We start from the raw sequence: 7,670 nt of genomic DNA, 5'->3' as shown, positions 1-7,670 counted from the left end.
GTTTTTTTTTGTTTTCAAGTTATGTGTATAGGTGTCATATAAAACCAAGTCTTACTCAGCTCTGCGTGCTCAGGAGCTGGCAGGATGCATTGTACACAGTGGATTCCCCACCTCAAACACTGAGTGGAGTGGACTTGCCAAAGCTTTGGGACCTTCCCTGCCGGGGTCGAAGATGGTAGGAGAGCTGATTGACTTAGGCAGAGGGGAGGGGAGAACGGGATACCTGCTCAGAGTTTATTCCCCAGACCAACCGCTCTCCCTGGAATGTCGCGTGCATCTTCCGAGCCGACTCTGAGGGCCATTATTTACGTAAGTGGGCAGAGCAAGACAGATGACCAGGCCCTTGGTCCAAAGGACAGCGACTGTCTACCTCCCACCTTTGGCACATCAGGTGCTGATGCCTCTGATCTTGTGGCTCAGTGGGTGGCAATAGCTCCAGATTGGCAGTCATGACATGTGTCACTGGTTGAATGTAGCTTTTGGCTAATTATCTTTTCGTGTCCTCATCTGTAAAAGGGTGGGGTTGTTGTTGTTTTTCCTTTTTATTTACTTACTTCTTAGAGAGAGGGGAAAGGAGGGAGAAAGAGAAGGAGAGAAACGTCAATGTGTGAGAGATACATCAATTGGTTGCCTCTCACACGTCCCCAACTGGGGAACCTGGCCCAGAACCCAGGCATGTGCCCTGACTGAGAATCGAACCTGAGACCTTTTGGTTCACAGGCCAGCACCCAACCCACTGAGCCACAGCAGCCGGGGGGGGGGGGGGGTTTGTTTTAGAGCGTTCTAAAGTGCCATGCTGCTCAAACATGTGATCCTCAAAGGCCCTGAGACAGAGTTCTCTATGGGTGGGCATGATGCTGAAGAAAGGGCGGTGGTCCCGATCCGTGGTCTGAGTATGGCACTGTCTTCTGGGCTTGCGGTGGGATGAAAACAATTGAAAATCTAGATTATTCCCCAAAGCCCAGAATAGTACCTGGCCCAACATAAGTGCTCAGAATATTACTTTAGTTTGATATTATAAAGAGTACAGCTGGTCTTTGTCCCTGGTTCCTGGCACAGAGTTTCAAAATTCCTTGGACTTTCCTAACCCAAAAGAGTATCTTTTATTATGATAAGAATCCCTTTCGACCACACCTGAGTTTATGCTAATGAGGTGATTCTTGCTGGGCCCTTAAATAGTTTCAAGGGAGAGACTGACCCTGTCAGAGAAGCCAAGCAGGTGATTATGATTAGAGGTTTGGGACTTGAACCCCACCCCCGGCCCTCCCGGGGAGCAGAGAGGGATGGAGACTGAGCTCATTTAATCCATCCCGTCAAGGTGAGGAAACCCTGGGTCAAACCTGAGCACCAGCTTCCTGGTTGGTGGAGACCGAGGGGCTGGGAAGGGGGGCGACACACCCACAGAGGCCGAGGAAGCCCTGGGCCCTCCCCTGAGAGCTCGCCCAAGGCACCCCTTTCCTTTGGTGGTTCCTGGGTGGTAACCTTTAGCAATTCTAGTGAATTATCAAATCTGAAGGGGGGAGGGTCACGTGAATCCCTGAATTTGTAGACCACTCAGACAGAAGAGCGGGTATCCTGGGATGTCACTTATAATTGGCATCTGCAGTAAGGGTCAATCTTGGGGACCTTGCCCTTTGTCTTGTGGGATATGACACTAACGACTTAAGTCCTGCCTGAAGGACCCCACCTGTCATTCGTGGGGTCTGTGCTGACCCTGGGTAGCTGGTGGCAGAACCGAACTGAATGGTAGGAGACCCTGTTGGTGTCACAGGATTTGTTTCGGAATGTACGTTACTTGCATGGGTGATAATAAATAATGTTAACAAGCAGTTACCCTGGACCAGGCTCTGTTCTGAGTGTTTTACCTATATTACCTCATCTAATCCTCACTACAAAGCTATGAGGTACAGAAGTCATTATCATCCCCATTTCACATGTAGGAAACTGGGGCTTCGAGGGGTAAGACATTTCCACGTCACACAGCAGGTGCATAGCAAATTTAGGGTTTAAACTCAAGCAATTGGCTTCAGAGCCCACATCCTAGACCGCTTCCCTCCCCCCACAGCTCCACTGCTCAGCTCTGCCTTTGTGACCAGTCCCCACCCCGGCAGCTGAAGCAAAACAAAGAGGCAGACCCTAAGGCGCTGGGCAGACGTGATGGCACATATTCAGAAATATGGAAAGGATTTCTTTTGAGACACTCCATGAAGGAGGCTGTGATATGGTTGCCACATGCTTCTTCCCAACTTGGATATTAAGTGTGAAATTCCTCAGACCCTATTAATCAAAGCAATCATCAGAATTAATATCATTAAACAGCCGTGTGCCTGGACAAAAGTTAATCACAAAGAAGATGTAGACGCCGGCTCTGCCCAAAAGGAGAGAGAACACCAATGCAGTCAAACCTGCCTGCCCGTCTTGGGGGAAGAAAGTCCCACTTATCTGAATGGATTTGAAGCACTCCACCGCTGCCCTGTGCCCTCCTCACATCTCTTCATATGTAAAGTGTTTTCTGTTTGGAGGACAGAGCAAGACTAGATTAATAACAGGGCTGGTGACCCCTATCTGTAAAGGGCTGTGGCCTCTCATAAAAATACTTAATAGAGTTCTTTCCCTTTAATTGCATGCCACAATCTTTGGGGGCCCATTCATCTCTATGGATGCTCCAGGCACTAGCCTCCCTTTGTAATATGGTTCTGGCTGAGTGTGGAATCAGCTGATGAGGCCAGGGGTCCCAAGGCAGTACACCATCTGGTCAAGGTCATGGGTGGCAGATTACCAATTAGGAAGCATGGCAGGGAGGATGTTGTGTGGCTGGGGGCCAGGAATAAATGGTGGATCAGCCATTAGTAAGGCAACCAGTGTAGGTGTTGCAACAGATTAATACACAAATCTGTGCTCTTGGGGGATTCTGCATGAAATCTTGGATTTGGTCACTAGGAGCTTTCAGAGATGGATAATGAAGCAACTTTATTAAAAGATGAGCATGCACTTAGAGCAGTGGGTTTCAAATGTTAACGTGCGTCTGAATCACCTGACGATCTTGTTAAAATGCAATTTCTAATTCAGTGGGTCTGAGGTGGGCTTGAGATTTGGTATTTATAGTAACTCAGGAAATGCCAAGGGGCCATGGAGCACTCTTTGAGTAGCAAGGTCTTGCAGCACATCCTACCTGGTTCTTTGCTTCCTCTCCAGAAGGCCTCCCCTGCAATAACCTACATCACTGAAACCTGGTTTCCATAGACATGCCTTCTACCCAACTCCTTACAGTAAATGAAGGCCCTTGTGTATGTTAATGGTGAATAATAAAAATCTGATCCCTGGTCCTGGCTGGTACGGCTCAGTGGACTGAGTGCCGGCCTGTGAATCATAAAGGTCGCTAGTTTGACTCCCAGTAGGGGTGCGTATCTGGGTTGCTGGATGGGTCCCCAATTTGAGGGCATGCGAGAGGCAACCAACTGATGTTTCCCTCTCCCTCTCTCTCTCCCTTCTTCTCTCTCTAGAAATAAATAAATAAAATCTAGGGAAAAAAAATCTGATCCCTACACTTCAGTTTTCCTTTATCCAGTTGTACATGTAATACATAAATATATCTGAAATATTTTAGCGAGCCCAAACATCCCATCATTTAATTTGTGAACTCTCCCTTGTCTCTCTCTAATGTAAGGACTCTTCTCTTTTAAGACTAACATAACCACAATACCATTATCCTTCTCGACAAAGTAAATAATTCTTTAATGTCACTTAATATCTAGTTCATGTTCAGTTTCAGATAATTGTTCTCAAAATGTCTTTTTAATGGTTGTTTTGTTTGAATCAAGATCTACAAATAACATTCTTTGATTTGTGTCTTAAATTTCCTTTAATCTCTGAGAGCTCCTCCTCTTATTTTTTGCTATTTCATTCAATTCATTTGTTGAAGAAGCTAAGTGACTTCCTCTGTAAGCAGTTCCCACATTCAGCCTTGGTCAGATCACGTCCTCTTGGTGTCATTGAACATGTTCCTTTAACCCCTGGATTTCCTGTAAGTGGGTAATTAAATCAGAGACTCACAGATTCAGTCCTTTTGTATTTTTATTTTTTTACAGTAATGCTCCAAAAATGGTGCTTTGTGCTTTCTCCTCTGTCACATTGGGAGGACCGTAAAGACTGGCTGTTCCCGCTTTCAGAGATGTTAGGACTGATGCTGGTGTTCAGATGCTATCACCTGGGATGTCCCTTAGGAAGTCCTCCATCAGCCTTTCGTTTCCAGTTTTAACCATCGTCGGCAAGCCTTGTTTGCACTCTTAAACGTGTCCCTGTAGCACCTGTGCTTCCCAATCATGTCGCTTTATTCACCAGCTTTCTCTGATGGTGCGTTCCCCCCAGGCAGGATCACCTCTCTCTCTGAGTGTCTTCAGCACCTCACCCAGCAGCTGGCATACACGCAACAGTCGCTGCTGAGTGAGTGAATTCTGCCCCTAACACTGCCCGAGATCCGGCAGACGCCTCTCAGAGACTGGTTCTCAGGTTACATTCTTCCTAGAGGTGTCCAGGGCTTTTAAGAGCTTGGTAACATTGAAGGTATTCCTTCTAGTAATTCTGTCACTGTTGGGCTTGGCGTCACCTTAGAGAAGGTATTTAAGCCCTGATTGGAGCCCCCAGGCCCCATGGGGGCCGAGAGGAGGCAGGAAGAGGGAAGAGGGCTTTCTCAGTCTCTGAACCAAGGAAACGGGTCTCAGGACGAGACACAGCACTCACCGGCAGAGACATACTGAGGGGCAGGGAGAAGTGCCTGCTTGGGGAGCGAAGCAAGGAATATTCTAGGCAACAATTTCTAGGGTGACTCTTTGCTCACTTGAACCCTAATAACCCACTTCTTGAGTGGAGTGTTCACTGATGATTGCACTGAATTTTTTTTTTTCCTTCTTTTAGGAAGTCTTTGAACTTAACAATTCTCACATGCAATGGTTCTTTCAAAGGGTTGCTGGACTATCCTAGCTCAAGGGGTAGGAGCTTAACTTTTGGGGCTGAAGGGTTAACAACATGCCCAATAAGAGGAGCCCTAATCAATGGAGATGCCTGGGGTATTTTGGAATGAAGAGGAAATGCTAAAAGGAGGTATTCACTGAGGTCCCAAAGACAGCCCTTAACAGAAATATGTAAGATTAAACGGGAATGGCTAACTTTCCAGGTTCCAGATGACAGTGACCTCATTCGCCCGCCGGGTCCCCCATCCCCCCACCCCCACCCATGGCTGCCTCCGTCAATGGGAGTCTACAAACTGGCACACACACTGGCACACATACCTGTACTTTAAAGCAGTGCTTCTCACTGCAGACCATTTTGCACCCCGGGGGACATCTATCAACGTCGAGATAGGTGGTCATCAGAACTGTGGAGTATCTACTCGTCTCCACGGGCCAGGAACGTTGCTAAACGTCCTGCCATGCGCAGGCAGCTCCACCACAAAGAATTATCTGCTCCAAAATGTCAGTTGTGCTGAGGTTAAAAAAAGTGAAGAGTGAGATAAAGAAAAGTGAAGAGTGAGATTGGGCACAACGAGCTTGTGTTTACATCCAGTCTGACCTCGGGTTTCCTGGCTCTGGGTCACGCCCATTGCTGAGAAGTTTAATTTCCCTGCTGTACCACAGTGTGCTGTTTGAATAACCTATAAATTTACAGCACAGTGATGTTCTGCATTTCTGGGGCACACTGTAGAGTCTCGCATCTGTTGTTCAGGGTAAATCCTGTCTTACAGAATCTGGAAATCACCTGCAAATATCTGGCAAAAGAAACCAGCTACAGCAGGGGAGGGAGGACATTCAACTTTTTGCAGAAGCTGAACATGAGGAGGTAAAGTGCTCTGTTGGATTGCAGAGGCCGCATCGAAGCAGGGCTTCAGAGGCCACTGGGAGGGCAGCAGAGTGACCTGGAATTCAGAGAGACCTTGAAGCGGGAAACGGTCCTCCCTGGGGTCCTGGCAGCCCCGCCCGCCTGTGCTGTGCACAGAGCGTTCTGCTTCTGCGGTGCGCACGCAGCCTGCCTCGATCACCTGTTCTGGGGTGAAATACCAGTTTGAGGCTCTGTGTTTTTCCAGATGTTTCTTTCTTTCCTCCTCCGGTTCTTCTTCCCTCCCTCCCTCCCTTCCTTCCTTTCCTAATCCGAGGGTATGTTTCTTGATTTTAGAGAGGAAGAAAGGGAGAGAGAGAGAGAAACATTAATCAGTTGCATCTTGTATGCGCCCCGACCAGGGACTGAACTCACAGCCTAGGTATGTGCCCTGACTGGGGAACGGACTGCAACCTTTCTATGCACAGGATGACTCCCAACCAACTGAGCCACCGCACCAGCCTAGCTGTTTCTTCTGTTGTCACCCCAGGGTGGAGTGTGTCAGAGGTCCCCAAGACCACCCTTAGGCTGCTGATTCATTAGAGGAAATCACAGCACCCAGGAAAGCTGTTCTACTCATGGCTAGAGTTGACTAAAATGAAAAGGTTAAAATCAGCCAAGGGAAAAGGCACCTGGGACAAAATCCAGGAGAAGCCAGGTACAGGCATCCAGGTGCCCCATCCCAGCAGGGCCGGTGGGGATGTGCTTCATTCTCCCGCTGGCAGTATGCGAGAACACAGGCCAAACGCTGCCAACCGAGGAAGCTCACCTGAGCCTTCGTGTCCAGGGCTTTTCCTGGGGGGTCTACCTGGGGGGTGCAGCGAGGCTGACCGCAACTACTCAGACTGCAGCCCCCTGAGCAAAACAGGCGTCCACCATAAATCCCATGGTCGGCATAAACTGTATGATCAGCCTGGTAACATGTAGCCCAAGGCCTCAGGCACGCAAAGAACACTGTCTCCAGGCAGAATGTTCTAGGGCTCAGAGCTCATCTCCCAGGAGCCGGCCAAGAGCCACCCCCGAAGTCAGGCCTCCGGTGGGAACATGCAGGTTGGAGAAACCCAGGCCTCCAGAGCTAACCCTTTCCTGCACGGGAGAGGACACACCCTTCCTCGTCGGTGGCCCCAAGACTGATGTCTCACCCCGTGACTCAGCACCCCACGGGAACAGTGACTTGGGGGCCACAGGCATCCAATCAGGCTGCCTGTGCCGAGCATGACGGGGGAGCAGTGCGGAGACCACCCGTGGAGAGCCTGCAGGAGGGTGCAAGTGAGGAGGAGTCAGCAACAAGGCTCACTCTCCAGATGCTGCCAATTCAGCCTCAAGCTTTTCTCAGATCTCGCCTCTCTTCCTCATCTCGGCTGCCTGTCACTTGTACCGTGGCGGCGTCCTCCTTCCCCTCTTGGCCTCCCGTCTCTCCTCTGCTGCAGCTGCACCCCGCTTTATTGGATGGAAGTCTGGCCCCTGGTGGCTCCCCGTGGCCTGTGGGATGGAACCCCAGCTCCATGAACGAAGTTCTTGTGGTTCCCAGCACAGAGCTTGTCGTTTCTCCGTCTGGCTGGTGGAGCATCACTCTCCTCTCACTTCCTCTGCTTAGCCTCGGCTTCCGGATTGAGCCCAGGGGATCAGCCCTAGAAGTGCCCCCGGCACTGTCTTCACTTCCCAAGCCAGGTCAGCTGCCCTCCTCTGTTTATTTTAACACCTGTTCACTTGTCTGCCTCTCCTTCTAGACTGTTCTCATGAAGGGCTGAGATGGTGTCTTATTGATTTTTTTTAATCCTAAAGACCTAGCAGAGTAC

This window comes from Pteronotus mesoamericanus, unplaced genomic scaffold (genome assembly GCF_021234165.1).
Source record: "Pteronotus mesoamericanus isolate MK-2021 breed Mesoamerican mustached bat unplaced genomic scaffold, CSHL_Meso_final scaffold_99, whole genome shotgun sequence".
Lineage (NCBI taxonomy): Eukaryota > Metazoa > Chordata > Mammalia > Chiroptera > Mormoopidae > Pteronotus > Pteronotus mesoamericanus.
Note: the sequence above shows the minus strand (reverse complement) of the source record.